This window comes from Thalassophryne amazonica, chromosome 5 (assembly GCF_902500255.1).
Source record: "Thalassophryne amazonica chromosome 5, fThaAma1.1, whole genome shotgun sequence".
In the NCBI taxonomy this organism is placed as follows: Eukaryota; Metazoa; Chordata; class Actinopteri; order Batrachoidiformes; family Batrachoididae; genus Thalassophryne; species Thalassophryne amazonica.
This window is the reverse complement of record NC_047107.1, coordinates 107,077,643-107,098,817: the sequence shown is the minus strand read 5'-3', so window position 1 is coordinate 107,098,817 and position 21,175 is coordinate 107,077,643.

Below are 21,175 nucleotides of genomic sequence, written 5' to 3'. Positions count from 1 at the left end.
CCTTCCCACTGTAGCCAAGTGCTTGCTCACAGGGGGTCGTTTTGACCGTTGGGGTTTTACATCATTATTGTATGGCCTTGCCTTACAATATAAAGCGCCTTGGGGCAACTGTTTGTTGTGATTTGGCGCTATATAAAAAAAAAATTGATTGATTGATTGATTGATTAATAGACCTCGTATTTATTGATTTTATTTTTCTGTATCAAATGGCAGTTGGTCAAAAAATATTTATAGTTTAAGGATAATTTTTTTTTTAATTTCAAGCAGACTTTACAGACTAAAAAACAATGTTAGTGAAGTTATTCTTTGCTGTAAAGATCTAATGTTCTTTCTTTTTTGTTTTCTTAAATGTTAATAAGGACACAATGTTATGCAGAGGTGTACTTATAACAATTTTATGGACAAATGATACTATTTATAGTCAAGGATGGAGAGTGGGGGGGTGCGAAATGTTTTCTTCTTCCTTGGGGGGTTGGGGGGGAGGCGTAACAGAAAGTAATTGAGAAGCACTGCTTTAAAATGACCCCAACACCATTTTGCTTCCTATTCTCACCATGGTACAACAATTTGTACCCACCGCCTATGCTCTTGGTCTTACTTCCCTTCCACTTGATCTCTTGCACACATAAAATGTCTTCCTTTCCTCTCTATCATGTCAGCCAGCTCTCTCACTTTACCACTCATACTGCCAGCATTCAAAGTCCTGACTCAATTCCACCCTTCCAGTTTTCCTCTTCTTCTTCTTCGCTCAGCAGTAGTCCAATTTTTTTCTGGCACCCTGTTGGGCAATGGCACCAGTGTCAGTCCTTGTTAACCTGGTCCTCGACCGATCCGGTATGGAAATTCGATTTGTTATCTGCACCTTTAATTTTGGTGCGTTTTACACCGCAAGTCCTTTCTGATGCAACCCTCCTTGTTTATCCAGGCTTGGGAATGGCACTCACAACACAGCGGTGTTTTGCTGTATCTGTTAGCTGTTTAATCTGCGCAGTTAGATTGATCTAGATAACTAGATAACGATTTGTTTCACAGTGTAATCTTCACGTGCCTTAACTAAAGCACTCCCTCTGCTGAATCACCTCTAAATTATTTACACATTATTCACTTTGCGTGTTTTTAGGAATCCGCTAGCTTAGCGCAGCTACTAGCTCTTAGCCGATTTAGCATGGCGCCCTGCCTGGAGTGCGGGCTTCAGGCTCGAGAAGGCGCTGCCGCCACGGACACATCCGGGGGTGACAGCTGTTACTCATCATGTCATGACAGCTGTCACCCATCTACACTTCATCATTCTCCTCCATAAAAACCGGACTTCATCTCCACCTCGTTGCTGAGATATCATCTACCAGTAGAGGTAACTTTCTCAGCCGTTGTTTTTGTCTTTTCAGACAGTGTTTGCTTCTGTATTGTTTGCAGTCAGTTCTGTGAGTGCTTGCAGCTGGAGGCTGAGTTTGTGATACGTGGAGAGCTGACGTCTTCGCTCCCCACGCCAAACTGTTGATAAGTACTCATTACTACTGCACGTACCAGTTTTCTGGATTAGAGGTGGAGGTGGAATTCCCACCATTTGTTATTACTGGGTGTGCACACTCCCACCTTTGATTGTTTCTGCTCCTCGCCAGCAGTACCAGATCCGACGCTCGGAGACGGTGGCCACCTGGGGACTCGGGACTTGGCGGCTCCAGTATTCTTCAGGTTCAGTGGCGGAGGAAATCGTGTGGTTCCGGTTCTTCTCAGGACAGACATCTTCTATCCTCGAGCCTGCCCACACGTCACCTTTGTGATTGACTATTGTCTTACATTCTGTAATCTGTTGTATTGTGGTTGTGCTCATTCACAACAGTAAAAGTGTTCATTTTTGACTCTATCATTGTCCGTTCATTTACGCCCCCTGTTGTGGGTCCGTGTCACGACACTTTCCCAACAGGATATCTCGGCCAGCGTCATGGGTCCCGAGGGGCGTCACCCAGCCGTTGAACAGCCAGTGGAAGAGCAGGATGCACGGGCGTCTGTAGGAGGCGTGTTTGGTGAGTTGCAGCAAATCCTCACCGCCTTTACTGCTCGGGTGGATCAGATGACCGAGCAAAACGTCATCCTTCATCGCAGGATGGAGGCTCTCACTGCACAGGTGGAAGCGCGCGTTCAGGGCGCTGCTGCAGCTCCTCCTCCTGCCAACCCAGTGCAGAATACAGACATTCCACTGGTCGTTCAACGACCCCCCCCACCATCCCCTGAAGCATACATAAGCCCCCCAGAGCCGTACGGGGGTTGTGTGGAGACGTGCACGGACTTTCTTATGCAGTGTTCACTCGTCTTTGCACAACGTCCCGTAATGTACGCGTCTGACGCCAGTAAGGTGGCTTATATCATTAACTTGCTCCGAGGTGAGGCACGCTCCTGGGCTACGGCGCTGTGGGAGCAAAATTCATGGCTTCTTCACACGTATGCTGGGTTTGTGAGGGAGTTCAAAACGGTTTTTGATCACCCTAATAGAGGAGAAACAGCTTCAACTGTGCTGCTGTCAATGAGACAGGGGCGCCGGAGCGCAGCCGCGTATGCAGTCGACTTCCGCATCGCGGCTGCGAGGTCCGGCTGGAATGACGCTGCGCTCCGCGCCGCCTTCATAAAAGGACTGTCGTCGGTCCTGAAGGAGCACCTGGTGGCTAAGGATGAACCGCGAGATTTAGATGGGCTTATCAATCTCGTTATACGGTTAGACAGTCGGTTGGAGGAACACCGTTGGGAGCGAGACGAAGGACGTGGCCGGGTACGCGCCGTCCCTCTCCCTTCCGGTTCCGAAAGGGTTCCGCCCTCCCCACGCTCCACAGCCGCAGCGCTCCGTGTGGCAACAGCTCCCCCTGCTGACGTTGCTAGGGAAACGCACAGGGCCAAAATGAGAACAGATGACAGAATGAGGAGGCTGGTCCGCGGGGAGTGTTTTCTCTGCAGCTCAAAACAGCACATACAGAAAAACTGCCCCAAACGGCCAAAACAACAACACTCACCCTTAGAGACTAGGCTAAGGGGGGGTCATAACATTCACGTGGGACACACACGTATTGCCACACGACTCCCAGTTACAATCCTGAGTGGGGATTTAACCCTTCAAGCCCCAGCACTGGTGGACACGGGGTCGGAAGGGAATCTGCTAGACAGCAGTTGGGCTAGGGAGGTAGGGCTCCCTCTGGTGGCGCTCCCTTCGCCATTGCAGGTGCGGGCACTAGATGGCACCCTTCTCCCTTTAATCACGCACAAGACACAACTAGTAACTCTGGCGGTGTCTGGAAATCATCGGGAGGAGATCGAGTTTTTTGTGACTCCTTCTACCTCCCGTGTGATTTTGGGCTTCCCGTGGATGTTGAAGCACAATCCCTGGATTGATTGGCCGTCTGGGGTGGTGGTTCAGTGGAGTGAAACCTGCCATCGGGTGTGTTTAGGATCCTCGATTTCTCCCGGTTTACATGCTAAGGAGGAGGTCAAAGTCCCTCCCAATCTGACAGCGGTGCCAGTTGAGTACCACGATCTTGCTGACGTCTTCAGCAAGGATCTGGCACTCACCCTTCCCCCGCACCGTCCGTACGATTGTGCCATTGATTTGATTCCAGGCGTGGAATTTCCATCCAGCAGGCTGTACAACCTCTCACGACCTGAGCGTGAATCAATGGAGACCTACATCCGGGACTCATTAGCTGCTGGGCTGATCCAGAATTCCACCTCGCCGATGGGTGCAGGTTTCTTTTTTGTGGGCAAGAAAGATGGCGGACTCCGTCCATGCATTGATTACAGGGGGCTGAATGAGATTACGGTTCGCAACCGATACCTGTTGCCATTGTTAGATTCCGTGTTCACCCCCCTGCGTGGAGCCAAAATATTTACAAAGTTGGATCTTAGGAATGCGTATCACCTGGTTCGTGTCCGGAAGGGAGACGAGTGGAAGACGGCATTTAACACCCCATTAGGTCATTTTGAGTACCTGGTCATGCTGTTCGGCCTCACTAACGCCCCCGCGACGTTCCAAGCTTTGGTAAATGACGTCTTGCGGGACTTCCTGCACCGATTCGTCTTTGTATATCTGGACGATATACTCATCTTTTCTCCGGACCCTGAGACTCATGTCCAGCATGTACATCAGGTCCTGCAGTGGTTGTTGGAGAACCGGCTGTTTGTGAAGGGCGAGAAGTGCGAGTTCCACCGCACTTCTTTGTCCTTCCTGGGGTTTATCATCTCCTCCAACTCCGTCACCCCTGATCCGGCCAAGGTTGCGGCGGTGAGAGATTGGCCCCAGCCAACAAGCCGCAGGAAGCTGCAACAGTTCCTCGGCTTTGCAAATTTCTACAGGAGGTTCATTAAGGGCTACAGTCAGGTAGTTAGCCCCCTGACAGCCCTGACCTCTCCAAAAGTCCCCTTCACCTGGTCGGATCGGTGTGAAGCCGCGTTCAAGGAGTTGAAACGACGGTTCTCGACTGCACCAGTTCTGGTGCAGCCCGACCCTAGTCGCCAGTTCGTGGTTGAAGTGGATGCCTCTGACTCAGGGATAGGAGCCGTGCTTTCCCAGAGCGGAGAGACCGATAAGGTTCTTCACCCGTGTACCTATTTTTCCCGCAGGGTGACCCCGGTCGAACGGAACTATGACGTCGGCAATCGAGAACTCCTTATGGTGAAAGAGGCTCTTGAGGAGTGGAGACACCTGTTGGAGGGAGCATCTGTGCCATTCACGGTTTTCACTGACCATCGGAACCTGGAGTATATCAGGACTGCCAAGCGGCTGAACCCCAGGCAAGCCCGCTGGTCACTGTTCTTCGGTCGTTTTGACTTCCAAATCACTTACCGCCCCAGGACCAAGAACCAGAGATCGGATGCCTTGTCCCAGGTGCACGAAGATTAAGTCAAAGCTGAGCTGTCGGATCCACCGGAGTCCATCATTCCAGAGTCCACTATCGTGGCAACCCTCACCTGGGACGTTGAGAAGACCGTCCGGGAGGCCCTGGAACGGAGCCCGGACCCCAGAACTGGTCCGAGGAACAGACTTTACTTCCCACCAGAGGCTAGAGCTGCAGTTCTGGATTTCTGTCACGGTTCCAAGCTCTCCTGTCATCCGGGGGTGTGAAGGACCATGGCAGTTATCCGGCAGCGCTTCTGGTGGGCGTCCATGGAGGCCGACGTCCGGGAGTATATCCAGGCCTGCACCACCTATGCCAGGGGCAAAGCCGAGCACAAGAAGACCCAAGTGCTTCTCCAGCCGCTACCAGTGCCTCATCGCCCCTGGTCCCATATTGGCCTGTATTTCGTCACGGGCCTCCCGCCGTCCCAGGGCAACACCACCATTCTCACGATAGTGGACCGATTCTCCAAGGCGGCCCACTTTGTGGCCCTCCCGAAGTTCCCTACTGCCCAGGAGGCTGCTGACCTCCTGGTCCACCACGTCATCCGTCTGCATGGGATACCAACTGACATTGTCTCGGATCGTGGTCCCCAGTTTTCCTCTCAAGTCTGGAGGAGTTTCTGCAGAGAACTGGGGGCCACCGTGAGCCTCTCGTCCGGGTACCACCCACAGACGAACAGACAGATAGAACGGGCCAACCAAGAGCTGGAACAGACCCTTCGCTGTGTGACATCCGCGCATCCGACGGCCTGGAGTAACCATCTGGCCTGGATCGAGTATGCCCATAACAGTCAGGTGTCTTCTGCCACTGGCCTCTCCCCATTTGAGGTGTGTCTGGGGTACCAGCCCCCATTGTTTCCCGTGGTGGAGGGAGAGGTCGGTGTGCCCTCGGTCCAGGCCCACCTGCGGAGGTGCCGTCGGTTGTGGCGCACCGCCCGTTCTGCCTTGTTGAAGGCCCGGACGAGGGCTAAGGCCCATGCAGACCGCCGGCGGACCCCGGCCCCTGCATACCAGCCCGGGCAGGAGGTGTGGTTGTCTACGAAGGACATTCCCTTACAGGTGGACTCCCCGAAATTGAAGGACAGGTACATTGGCCCCTTCAAGATCCTCAAGGTCCTCAGCCCGGCCGCAGTGAAGCTCCAACTCCCAGCTTCACTGCGGATCCACCCCGTGTTCCATGTTTCCCGGATCAAACCACACCACACCTCACCCCTCTGTGCTCCCGGTCCGGCGCCGCCTCCTGCCCGCATCGTTGACGGGGAGCCGGCTTGGACTGTGCGCCGGCTCCTGGATGTCCGTCGGATGGGCCGGGGGTTACAGTATCTGGTGGCTTGGGAGGGGTATGGACCCGAAGAACGCTCCTGGGTGAAGAGGAGCTTCATCCTGGATCCGGCCCTCCTGGCCGATTTCTACCGCCGCCACCCGGCCAAGCCTGGTCGGGCGCCAGGAGGCGCCCGTTGAGGGGGGGTCCTGTTGTGTGGGCCGCCAGAAGAGGAGGTTTTGTTGGGCCACCACCACCAGATGGCGCACTGCCTGGAGTGCAGGCTTCAGGCTCGAGAGGGCGCTGCCGCCACAGACACAGCCGGGGGTGACAGCTGTTACTCATCATCTCATGACAGCTGTCACCCACCTACACTTCATCATTCTCCTCCATAAAAACCGGACTTCATCTCCACCTCGTTGCTGAGATATCATCTACCAGTAGAGGTAACTTTCTCAGCCGTTGTTTTTGTCTTTTCAGACAGTGTTTGCTTCTGTATTGTTTGCAGTCAGTTCTGTGAGTGCTCGCAGCTGGAGGCTGAGTTTGTGATACGTGGAGAGCTGATATCTTCACTCCCCATGCCAAACTGTTGATAAGTACTCATTACTACTGCATGTGCCAGTTTTCTGGATTAGAGGTGGAGGTGGAATTCCCACCATTTGTTATTACTGGGTGTGCACACACCCACCTTTGATTGTTTCTGCTCCTCGCCAGCAGTACCAGATCCGACGCTCGGAGACGGTGGCCACCTGGGGACTCGGGACTTGGCGGCTCCAGTATTCTTCAGGTTCAGTGGCGGAGGAAATCGTGTGGTTCCGGTTCTTCTCAGGACAGACGTCTTCTATCCTCGAGCCTGCCCACACGTCACCTTTGTGATTGACTATTGTCTTACATTCTGTAATCTGTTGTATTGTGGTTGTGCTCATTCACAACAGTAAAAGTGTTCATTTTTGACTCTATCATTGTCCTTTCATTTACGCCCCCTGTTGTGGGTCCGTGTCACGACACTTTCCCAACACCAGCAACCATAGTCAGTTGTCTTCCGGGGGCCAGAGCAGTCAACATTGAAGGAAATTTAAAACTGCTGGCTAAGGCTAAGCGTAAATTTGGTAAGATTGTAATTCACGTCGGCAGTAATGACACCCGGTTACGCCAATCGGAGGTCACTAAAATTAACATTGAATCGGTGTGTAACTTTGCAAAAACAATGTCAGACTCTGTAGTTTTCTCTGGGCCCCTCCCCAATCGAACCGGGAGTGACATGTTTAGCCGCATGTTCTCCCTGAATTGCTGGCTGTCTGAGTGGTGTCTAAAAAATGAGGTGGGCTTCAAAGATAATTTAATGATTAGGATCATCAGGTCATTTTGGTCGACATGAACGGCAACAGTGAAACTTGCCGACTTCATGCCGTGCTTTCATTAGACACAGGTACATTTATTCTTCTGAACTTTTGTTACGGTTAAAATTTGATGTGCTTTTTTTCCGCATTTCAAACAAGCTTCACAAAGGATGAGAATTTTTCCCTTTGCCTTTTCAAGGTAAGAGCTCTCATTTAAATGCAGGAATGCTTCACTCATTACCACACACACACACACACACAAAACCAAAGACGTGACAGTTGGAGAGTGAGCGTGCGTGCATGAATGTGTTTTTCGGGGTTGGGGGCGGTGCTCCTGGCTGCTGTGTGATTATGTGCAGCAGTGACACTGCTGACAGTGAAATGAAAAGAGGATCCATCACCGTGTCTCGGAAGCGACTCCTTCCAGGATTTGAGACTTTGCTCTGCATCACCCACTTCAGCTCAGTGTCTCTCTTTCACACACATACACCCGCCAATCACACGACTGGCGAACACTGATGTAAAAAAACGCAGACGTACACGCCCTTCACACATGCACATACTGCCTTTTTGGTGGCAAATAAATATACTGAAGGAGTCCAGACTGTTGCAGCTTCAAGCTTAAAAAATGTGTGGTACCAAAACAAACACAGACCCTGTTTTTTCAAAGGAATAAAAAGAGTTTCTCTTTGTCCTCAGTTGTTCTGCATCGATTTCAACAGATTGATTAAAAAAAAAAAAGAATGTTGGATGAATAAGGGAGTTGTGCAGCGTGGGTGTTTGCTTTACAGCATGAGTTGGAGGTTAAAATCTTCACGTGTTAAGCTCTATTTTCAGGTGCTTCCTGATTTGTTTCATGTTGCTGACTCACACATTGACTACCGAATATTACTGTCACAATTTGAGTCTGTGACATGTAGAGACATCAACTACAAAATGACTTTGCCCAAACACGTTTGTTGCTTTAGCAAGTGGGATCGCATTGAGATTTCAATGAAACACACGCACACACACGCTGTCAGGTTTGGTGGACAGAGATGTCTGGACACAAATACTGGTCCAGGACTGCATGTACGTGCTGCGTCTGTGACTACGTTTACATGCCGTTAATATTCGGGTTAAGGTCAATATTCCAGTTTCTGAATCATTAGGAATAACCCATTTACATGCTTAAGCAGACAGAGTTACTCCTGTATACATGGTCATTGGTATCATTTGGAATATCCCCATCTAAACAGTGACGCACGTCTTCCACCGGTGCTTGATTTGGTCTGGCGTTCGTGCAAGTCCTGCTTCGTGTAAAACCCATCACTACACACTTTTTACACTTTTCTCAAACAGACATTAACATGTTCTCACTTTTCTCTCCTGTGTAAAACTCTCTTTTTTCTTCTGGGCGAGAAGATTATAAATAGACACACGCAGAACACAATGCCCGTGCTCTCCCTTTGTGCACTGCCTCTAGGGGTACGGATGCGGGATCCGCAAAGAATCCAAGTCATGGCCACGGAGCTCTGTGGCTGCGGTATACTGAGACCCTGCGGCGCTGTGGATTTTTTCCACAAGAAATCTATCCTTGCGGGCTGCCTCTGCATCAAAACAGTGAGCGTAGTCTCTGGACCTGTTTCCACAGTTGGCGCAGCTCCTCACAGCAGAGAGGGGGGCAGTGTGAGGGGGGCGGTGTGAGTGGCCCGCTGCGGCGTTTACCGAGCCTGCAGACTCAGTAAGCGCATCGGAGGCAGAGCAATCACAGTGACCAGTGCCGCGACCGGCTCGCCTGATAAGGACACAGAACACAATGCTCTGTTTATCTCTGCTTCTGTGGTGTCCGGTGGGTTGCGCGCGCCGCATACAAGTAGTTGCCGTATTCAAAAGACCAAGATTCCTTGTGGATAGGACATGCGCAGAACACAAAATAATGTTCCTTTCTATGGGGATATCCCAATGCGCATTTACATGACCTGATATTCGGGTTAGAAAAGGAATAACCCAGGGGTCTTATTCGGGTTTTTAAAAACCAGAATATGAGCATATTTGGGTTTTTGCGGGTGTTTACATGGATGTGCGCAACTGGGTTATTGCTAATATTCCAGTTATGAAAGGGTTATTGGCTGCATGTAAACGTAGTCTGTGTCTCATAATCTGGAGAGAAAATCAGAATATCATCTAAATAAGCGAATACAGAATTGTTCAGGAACTCACACAGGATGTCGTTTACCAGATTTTGGAACACTGCGGGTGCATTAGTTAGACCAAATAGCATAACTAGGTACTTGAAATGACCAGTAGGAGTGTTGATGACAATTTTCCGTTCATCACCATGTTTTATGTGCACCAAATGATGCACATTGAGCAGATCTAATTTTGTGAAAACTTTGGTGCCCTCTAGCAGTTCAAACGCGGTGGCATTGAGAGGCAGCGGGTACAGATTTTTCACCGTAACGTCATTGAGGCCCAGATAAGCTAAGCATTTGTGGAGAGATTTGTCTTTCTTCTTCATGAAGAACTCCGCCCCTGCGGGCAAAGACGAGGGTTGAATCAAACCTGCCTGAGTTTTGGATATAATCATTCATTACGATGCGTTCAGGTGCAGGTAGAAAATAGTTTCCTTAGGGGGAGGGGGGGACTAGTTCCTGGCAGTAACTCGATAGCACAATCAAAAGAATGATGCAGTGGTAGAGATTTAGACTTGGCTAAGTTTATTTGCGTCAGCCGAGTACACTCTCTGTGGGAAGTTGTTATTCATAATCTTATGTAGTTCCTGAGATATGGTTATTAATACATTTTATACAATGTCCTTTGATTTTACCTGTATTTGAGAGAATTTTCAAGTTTAGTCACAAAGTTTAATTAAAATGGTCTTTGCATTATGAAGTTATTGCCACAAACAAAATTAAAGGTATTAAGAGGTCTGATGCAAACCCTGTATGCTCCGCCCTCGGATATAACCATGTCTGTAGTTTATGTTACCAAGCAATCCCAAATATTTTTCTGATCAGTAGAAAGTTTAGATCATTTCTCAAACACAATTGTTGGCAGAGATATAGCAGAAATTGTGTTTTTCATTGATGTTTGTCCAATCCTCTCCAAACGTTAACCATCTTCAGATATCTGCCCAAGTAATATTCCCATCATGTTTGGTGAAAAACCATGCAAACCTTTTTAAATGACATTAAATTATCTTGTTCATACTGGCATGCAGGGTAAGAAACAGACAGACAGACATGACCTTTTTGTGTTCAAACAGTCAAAATTGAGCCCCCAAAATGCAAGCAGCCAAACACAAAAGGTTGGTGCAAAAACCAAGGTGATTTATTTTTCCAATGCAATATCCCACAGTGCAAACAAGAGTTCAAAAATTAAAGTTAAAGTTTATTTCGGTTCAAGGAAAGACCTTTGCAAGACAAAATAAAACAAAATAAAACAAAACTGATTTCTCAGCATCTATTTTTTTTGTGCAAAATGAGTCCAACAAAGGGCTGAGGGTGCAAAGTCCAAAAAACAGAAACATTATACAAGAACCAACCCCAGCAAACACAGAAACCTTCAGTTTGGATAATCACAAAATACTTATAGAAAAGAACAGAACCCAGGAGAGCTGAAAACACAATGAATCTACAGGCACTGAACTGAGGACAGGTGAAGACTTAAATACACACCCACTAATAAGCAACAGGTGTGTCTAATTAGGAGAAGGAGGAGGAGCAAAAGCATATAGAAGAACTGAATGAACAAACTGGAGGACAGGTGTGTGAAAGCTCAAAGGTCAAGTGACAAATATCAATAAAAATGTGAACAGAAACTAAACAGACATCTGCAGGTGAGTGGAACATAGTGATTACAAACTACAACAGAAGTAACAAATCCTAAACATAAAACTCACAGTACATCAGATGCAAGACTGAGAGAACGAACATAATGACAGGAGGAGGTGATCAGAACATAAAGACTATAAGAGCTAAGGACTAAACCCAAAATCCAGAACTACAGCAGAAAAGCAAAGTGGGACTCAAACATGAGAAGGAGTGCAACAGGAAGACAGACAGGTGAGGATGCAGGGGTGGAACCCGGGAAACCCAGATCATATACAGAGACCAAGTTTAAATGAAGAGACAAGTTTAAATGAACCTAAAAGAAAACAAGAAAATAACACTAAAAGAGAACACTAATAAATGAACACATACCAAAAATAATAATATTAACAGAATACATATAGCACAAAATCATACCTAGACATCCACAGACAAGCATACCCACAACAGTTTGCTCAAACAAGAATCAGACAGGCAGACAAAACACAAAGAATAAATGCAAAAAATAAAAAAACATTATTATTTAAATAAATGACGATGGAGGAGAAAACTTCGAGATGTTGGACACAAACGTGATGAAAGGGGATCAGTGAGAAGGTAGCAGCACAACCACAATGACCCCGCGACAACCTGAGAGAAAATGAGGAACATAAATACTAAAAGGGATATGCAAAGTGAGGCGGCACGTGGATTAATGGTTGCAGGATCACTTCCCACCTGGTCCCTTCTTTGTGGAGTTGAATTTGAATTTAAACTGGTTGTAGGTATGAACAAAGTGAAGGCAGGTGACACAGATAACCGACTGCAGGACAAGTGTGCAGCTAGAAAACCAGAGTGTTGTATGGCTGGGGGGCCTGGCTGCCTTTTTGTTTCTGTCTTTTGTTTTTCCTTCCAGGTGGCTTGCATTTGGGACTGAGTGGCTGTGTTGCTGAGGTTATCAGGACCTCACCCTGATCACCTGCGGCTCGTCAGGACTCACAGCTGAGGTGCATCTATATGGATTGGAACATGGTGGCATTTAAGACTGGAGTATACAGTGTGTATTTGCCAGAGACTCGACCTTGTGACCAGACGGGTGAGATCGTCGTCTCGGGAGCCATCTCATCATCAGTGGATGCAGAGAACGTCCAGGGTTTGATGCATGGTCTGTGAAAGAGGAGGGGGTGAGGTCTCACGCTCGTCAGCACACTTCCTGAGGTACGTTAGATTTTGTGACTAACATTTATACAGTCAGTAAATGTGGTGTCCCTCACACCTTTATTATATTGAGCTGTATGTTAGTCATGTATCGGCTTCCACTGCAGTGGAGTTTTGTGAACTGGATGTTCCATGCCTGCAGGTTGGGAAGCTGATTAGTAATCAAGCCAGGAAGTGTTTGCTGTTTGTACACCTTTAAGTGTTCTCTCTGTGTGTAGAATGTGGACTCACATAATGGTTCCTTCTTTCACAGACTCGGTTTGTTGCGGCCACCTGGGGGGTGTCGGCGGGGTCCTTGGGTACTAACAGCTTCTGGCTCCGGACCGTTAGCGCTGCTGGGAGCGCACCACGCCAGACCACACTTTCTTTTGTTATTTTTTATATCACTGTTATGTATTAAATTCAGTTAGCCTTTGTACCGTGCTCTGCTTATTTCATACTGGGTCCTTCAAACGCTGGTCGGTTCTCCGAGCTGCGTCCGACACATAACACAGAGAGTGGGATCGTGCAAACCCACCAATAGACCCACCAGAGGGATATATGTCATCCACGTTTGATGTGGCGATGTCTTGAGGGCCCTTAAATCCCGTCCCTTATTGAAACTGACAGCTCCATTATCACAAGCTTCTGCAGAGGTGCATCTCATATCGATGGAGTACCTCAGACATGACAGTAAGCTTTGAGAAATCTCCCCAGGCTCATTTCTTATCTCTGTCCTTCCTCCTGTCTTGTCATCTATTGCTCTCTTCTAATCGTTCTTCTTTCTGCAATTCAATGTTTTTACTTGTTACTCTTCAGCTCTCTCATCAGTTTTTTGACTCTGCCTCCTCCCCCAGCTTCTTGTGATGCTGTCTGTCTTCTTCTTCTCTAGGCTGGACTATTGTAATTCATTATTATCAGGTTGTCCTAAAAGTTCCCTAAAAAGCCTTCAGTTGGTTCAGAATGCTGCAGCTAGAGTACTGACGGGGACTAGCAGGAGAGAGCATATCTCACCCGTGTTGGCCTCTCTTCATTGGCTTCCTGTTAATTCTAGAATAGAATTTAAAATTCTTCTTCTTACTTATAAGGTTTTGAATAATCAGGTCCCATCTTATCTTAGGGACCTCGTAGTACCATATTACCCCATTAGAGCGCTTCGCTCTCAGACTGCGGGCTTACTTGTAGTTCCTAGGGTTTGTAAGAGTAGAATGGGAGGCAGAGCCTTCAGCTTTCAGGCTCCTCTCCTGTGGAACCAGCTCCCAATTCAGATCAGGGAGACAGAGACCCTCTCTACTTTTAAGATTAGGCTTAAAACTTTCCTTTTCGCTAAGGCTTATAGTTAGGGCTGGATCGGGTGACCCTGGACCATCCCTTGGTTATGCTGCTTTAGACGTAGATTGTGGGGGGGTTCCCATGATGCACTGTTTCTTTCTCTTTTTGCTCCGTATGCATCACTCTGCATTTAATCATTAGTGATCGATCTCTGCCCCCCTTCACAGCATGTCTTTTTCCTGGTTTTTTCCCTCAGCCCCAACCAGTCTCAGCAGAAGACTGCCCCTCCCTGAGCCTGGTTCTGCTGGAGGTTTCTTCCTGTTAAAAGGGAGTTTTTCCTTCCCACTGTGGCCAAGTGCTTGCTCATAGGGGGTCGTTTTGACCGTTGGGGTTTTTCATAATTATTGTATGGCCTTGCCTTACAATATGGAGCGCCTTGGGGCAACTGTTTGTTGTGATTTGGCGCTATATAAGAAAAAAGTTGAGTTGAGTTGATAGCTCTCCACTCTCTTTCTTTTGCAGACTTTTATATTATCACCCTCTTTGGATCTTCCGTCTCCACCCAGTCTTTCTGTCTGTACTAACTTAGCTGTTGTGCAATCTTGTAGCCTGCACAACCAAGAGAAGGTTCAGCTAAAGATGTTTTGTGATTTTTCTTCATGCCATGCCTAAAATCTTTGCACAGTACTGTAACACATCTATATAACCTGTTTTAGCCACAATATAATAAAGGTCCAACATCTTGAATTTGCAAACTTTACCACATTGATCTGACTATCTACTCATTCCCATCCATCAGAACTGGTAATTACTGTACATAAACTGCAGTGAACCTTTGTTTGCAAGATCCAGCAGAACATCGGGATCACAACTAAGAAATTGATAAAGGAGTTGGAGGTATTAAATAGAAATGTGATATCACCCACCTTTGAGAGAGCATGCCATCATCATCATCATCATCATCATCTAAAAGGCTGTTGGCCACAGAAGAAGACAATAATCAAAAAATGACAAAAATAAATAAAGTGAGCCCAAGTGAGAAACTTCACATTTATGCCTCACTTTTTTTAGGGTGATTTTAAAGTCAAGTCCAATTTATTCAAAGTACATTTACAAGCAACAGCAGCCAACATGCTGTACATCTGTAAGAATAAAATAAAACACTAGAATACAGAACATAAAACAATGAATGATGAATAAAACAACACAAATGAAAGTCCAAACTTAGTCTGATTTAAAAGACAAAATAAAAATGTTTTTGTTTTTTTTCCTCCCCCAGAGTTCTGGAGCAGCTTCTACAAAGACCTGATCTCTATGTTTTAATCTGTTCCTCGGGACATCAAGGATCACCAAGGAGGAATCATGTTCACGGTTAAAATTAAAGGTATTAAGAGGTCTGATGCAAACCCTGTATGCTCCGCCCTCGGATATAACCATGTCTGTAGTTTATGTTACCAAGCAATCCCAAATATTTTTCTGATCAGTAGAAAGTTTAGATCATTTCTCAAACACAATTGTTGGCAGAGATATAGCAGAAATTGTGTTTTTCATTGATGTTTGTCCAATCCTCTCCAAACGTTAACCATCTTCAGATATCTGCCCAAGTAATATTCCCATCATGTTTGGTGAAAAACCATGCAAACCTTTTTAAATGACATTAAATTATCTTGTTCATACTGGCATGCAGGGTAAGAAACAGACAGACAGACATGACCTTTTTGTGTTCAAACAGTCAAAATTGAGCCCCCAAAATGCAAGCAGCCAAACACAAAAGGTTGGTGCAAAAACCAAGGTGATTTATTTTTCCAATGCAATATCCCACAGTGCAAACAAGAGTTCAAAAATTAAAGTTAAAGTTTATTTCGGTTCAAGGAAAGACCTTTGCAAGACAAAATAAAACAAAATAAAACAAAACTGATTTCTCAGCATCTATTTTTTTGTGCAAAATGAGTCCAACAAAGGGCTGAGGGTGCAAAGTCCAAAAAACAGAAACATTATACAAGAACCAACCCCAGCAAACACAGAAACCTTCAGTTTGGATAATCACAAAATACTTATAGAAAAGAACAGAACCCAGGAGAGCTGAAAACACAATGAATCTACAGGCATTGAACTGAGGACAGGTGAAGACTTAAATACACACCCACTAATAAGCAACAGGTGTGTCTAATTAGGAGAAGGAGGAGGAGCTAAAGCATATAGAAGAACTGAATGAACAAACTGGAGGACAGGTGTGTGAAAGCTCAAAGGTCAAGTGACAAATATCAATAAAAATGTGAACAGAAACTAAACAGACATCTGCAGGTGAGTGGAACATAGTGATTACAAACTACAACAGAAGTAACAAATCCTAAACATAAAACTCACAGTACATCAGATGCAAGACTGAGAGAACGAACATAATGACAGGAGGAGGTGATCAGAACATAAAGACTATAAGAGCTAAGGACTAAACCCAAAATCCAGAACTACAGCAGAAAAGCAAAGTGGGACTCAAACATGAGAAGGAGTGCAACAGGAAGACAGACAGGTGAGGATGCAGGGGTGGAACCCGGGAAACCCAGATCATATACAGAGACCAAGTTTAAATGAAGAGACAAGTTTAAATGAACCTAAAAGAGAACAAGAAAATAACACTAAAAGAGAACACTAATAAATGAACACATACCAAAAATAATAATATTAACAGAATACATATAGCACAAAATCATACCTAGACATCCACAGACAAGCATACCCACAACAGTTTGCTCAAACAAGAATCAGACAGGCAGACAAAACACAAAGAATAAATGCAAAAAATAAAAAAACATTATTATTTAAATAAATGACGATGGAGGAGAAAACTTCGAGATGTTGGACACAAACGTGATGAAAGGGGATCAGTGAGAAGGTAGCAGCACAACCACAATGACCCCGCGACAACCTGAGAGAAAATGAGGAACATAAATACTAAAAGGGATATGCAAAGTGAGGCGGCACGTGGATTAATGGTTGCAGGATCACTTCCCACCTGGTCCCTTCTTTGTGGAGTTGAATTTGAATTTAAACTGGTTGTAGGTATGAACAAAGTGAAGGCAGGTGACACAGATAACCGACTGCAGGACAAGTGTGCAGCTAGAAAACCAGAGTGTTGTATGGCTGGGGGGCCTGGCTGCCTTTTTGTTTCTGTCTTTTGTTTTTCCTTCCAGGTGGCTTGCATTTGGGACTGAGTGGCTGTGTTGCTGAGGTTATCAGGACCTCACCCTGATCACCTGCGGCTCGTCAGGACTCACAGCTGAGGTGCATCTATATGGATTGGAACATGGTGGCATTTAAGACTGGAGTATACAGTGTGTATTTGCCAGAGACTCGACCTTGTGACCAGACGGGTGAGATCGTCGTCTCGGGAGCCATCTCATCATCAGTGGATGCAGAGAACGTCCAGGGTTTGATGCATGGTCTGTGAAAGAGGAGGGGGTGAGGTCTCACGCTCGTCAGCACACTTCCTGAGGTACGTTAGATTTTGTGACTAACATTTATACAGTCAGTAAATGTGGTGTCCCTCACACCTTTATTATATTGAGCTGTATGTTAGTCATGTATCGGCTTCCACTGCAGTGGAGTTTTGTGAACTGGATGTTCCATGCCTGCAGGTTGGGAAGCTGATTAGTAATCAAGCCAGGAAGTGTTTGCTGTTTGTACACCTTTAAGTGTTCTCTCAGAACTTTGCACAAGATGCAGTCAACCGATCTGCCACAACGCCAGAATAAACAATCCTACAGCAGTCTAACCGAGAGGGAATGAAGGCATGAATAACCTTTTTTTGCAGTCTCTGAAACAGAGAAACAATGAAGCACATGTTTGCCGGCACATACCCAGAGAAAAGCACCACATGGCCCAAACGTCTAAGGTGACATTCCCTCACAATGCGAGTTATACTCCTCATCTGAGTGTCTTTAAGTATCCACACGTTTGGCACAGCCATTACAGGCCAAGGACCCTCCAAAGATACTGAGTACCACAGACAGCTAGTTCTTGCCATAGGTCACTGGTTAGGGTCCAAGGAGCCTAAAGATTTGGGCCTTTGTTCTCCTGGTTGAAGGTATCAGTCTTTCTTTTCAGTTATTTGAATTTCAATCTTTCATTAGGTTGTATAATGTCCTATGATTACTGCAAAACATTTGCCACTTACCCCACACAGAACATGCCGTCATTTGGACACCCTTCACTGACTTTGATGTAAAAGCGTAATTACCCTCGGATTAAAACTGGCATCCCGCAAGTCGACCTCATGTTCGTTATTTGCTTTCAGCTCTTACACACTGTGATAAACGGATTAACTAACAGAAAAATGTTGTAAATGGCTCAATATCTGTGGGCCCACTGGCACAAGGCAACGAGCCCTTTGAAACAGAGACAGACGGTTCTGGTCCATCAGCCATGCTGGACCATACATGCATCACATTCTGGCTGAAGGGCCAGTCCAATACACAGCATGTATTCATTGTTTTTTTTAATTTCCTTTTTAACCACAAAGACAGAGCCTCCAGGTTCTTCCTTCCTCTCTATCAGCGATGAGGCTGCAGGTCAGAAATGACAAAGAAAGTGTCAGCCAGCTGTACCAGGTCTGCTGCCACAGTCCATTGATTTTGGCCTCTGAGAACCTTACTGGAGCTTTAATGTACTTTTTACTGGATGACTCTTTGTGTCTTTGTCAGAACAGTTTGTCCTGCAGATTACACACACACATGAACACAAACTCCTTGGTGACTATGAATGAATCATTATTCCTTCTCTTTAATACTTTAATATATAACATTCAAAATTTACACCTCAGTCTGGCAGAAAAATACAGATAAAACACCTACTTTACAGAACATGTGATTCCACAATGGCAGGTAAAAACAGAGACAGCAACAACAGTCCAATTACAGTACTTGCTTTGAAAAGATTCACAAAACAGTGCACGTTAAGTTTCAGCAATGGAACCAAAAGCTTTTAGAAGAACAAATAAATCTGACTGAAACAAGTAAAACATCAATACAACACAGAGCACACATGACTGTGTTTGAAAAGTGTAATAATTGCAAATGGTAACTATTTCATGAAAAACTGATTTCACAAGCTAGCATTGTCAGTGCCACCCCAGAACTATAGGTGGCGCTACACAATGTTTATTACGCTTTGCTTTCAGTCCAAGCTTCAGCCATATTATTCTCTTGACTACATGAGCTGCATTTACTTTTTAACTTCAAACTGTATTTGTAAAAAAAAAACTGGACAGTTGCATTTAAAAGGTGAGGTCAGGGGTGTCAGCAGGACCTGGTGCCACTCGTGGCTGCCTCCGCCATGCTGTAGAACTGCCTTGTGTGCCAGGTGGCAACCACCCAGGCAGACAACTGATCCACCCCAACATTACTAACATAACAATCTGTCTGCTACAGCCAGGGGGGCGTGGCAATGGCCTTGCATTGTGTGTTGGTCAATCTAATGACTGCTGTCAACCAAAACATTTTTATGTCGGCACAGAGAAGCCAGCTGTTGTCAGTCATCATCACTAATACGTTAAAAGACACCGTCGGACTTTCAGCACCGCTGAATCAATAATGTTGGTGGGTGAACATATATTTTTGATCCTATGTTGATTTTAGAAAGTTCAGAATTAATTAAAACTTGTGCACCAAATGAGAAATGGGCTAAATTTATATTATGCTTTATAGAGACGCCTTACATTGTCTCTCTCTCACACACACACATATGCCAGGGTGCTGACATGTGAGGCACTCAACTGCATACCAGGAACAACTTGGGGATTAAGGACCTTGTCCCAGGGCCCCTAGTGACTTTTGGGTCTGACAGGGACTTGAACCGAGGTCACAAGCCTCCAGCTTTAACCACTTGACCAGCACTTCCTCCAAACTTATTATTAAATTTCTGGTGCAGATGTCCAACCCCAATTCCAATGAAGTAGGGATGTTGCGTAACATGTAAATAAAAACAGAATACAATGATTTGCAAATCCTCTTCAACCTATATTCAATTGAATACAGCACAAAGACAAGATATTTAATGTTCAAACTGATAAACTTTATTGTTTTTGTGTAATATTTGCTCATTTTGAAATGGACGCCTGCAACATGTTTCAAAAAAGCTGGGACAGTGGTATGTTTCCCACTGTGTTACATCACCTTTCCTTCTAACAACACTCAATAAGCATTTGGGAACTGAGGACACTAATTGTTGAAGCTTTCTGTGTGGAATTCTTTCCCATTCTTGCTTGATGTACGACTTCAGTTGTTCAACAGTCCGGGGTCTCCGTTGTCATATTTTGTGCTTCATAATGCTCCACACATTTTCACTGGTCAACAGGTCTGGACTGCAGCCAGGCCAGTCTAGTACCCGCACTCTTTTACTACAAAACCACACTGTTGTAACACGTGCAAAATGTGGCTTGGCATTGTCTTGCTGAAATAAGCAGGGACGTCTCTGAAAAAGACGTTGCTTGGATGGCAGCATGTGTCCCACGGCAAGTTGCCCATGCCATGGACACGAACATACCCCCATACCATCACAGATGCTGGCTTTTGAACTTTGCGCTGGTAACAATCTGGATGGTCTTTTTCCTCTTTTGTCCAGAGGACACGACGTCCATGATTTCCAAAAACAATTTGAAACATGGACTCATCAGACCACAGCACACTTTTCCACTTTGTGTCTGTCCATTTCAAGTGAGTTCAGGCCCAGAGAAGGCAGCGGTGTTTCTGGATGTTGTTGATGTATGGCTTTCACTTTGCATGGTAGAATTTTGACTTGCACGTGTAGATGTAGCGATGAACTGTGTTAACTGACAATGGTTTTCTGAAGTGTTCCTGAGCCCACGCGGTAAGATCCTTTACACAATGATGTTGGTTTTTAACGCAGTGCCGCCTGAAGGATCGAATCCCTAAATTCCTTGCAACTGGCCATTGAGAATCATTGTTCTTAAACTGTTGGACTATTTTTTCACACAGTTTTTTTCAACACAAAGTGGTGATCCTCACCCCATCTTTGCTTATGAATGGCTGAGACTTTTGGGGATGCTCCTTTTACTCGTATACCCAATCATAACACTCACAATTAGTGTCCTCAGTTCCCAAATGCTTACTGGGTGTTGTTAGAAGGAAAGGTGATGTAACACAGTGGTAAACATACCACTGTTCGACTTTTTTCAAACGTGTTGCAGGCATCCATTTCAAAATGAGAAAATATTTGCACAAAAACAATAAAGTTCATCATGTTGTGCAATCATTCTACTCCACAAAGAGTTCAAATAAATGATTTTAAGCTTAATACTGCCAGAACATTTATCTCAGGGCTGCAACCGTGGATTATTTTTGTAATCAGTTAATCTATTGATAATTTTACAATTAATTAATCTAATGACTATTTTTATTTTTCAATTAATCTTTTAACT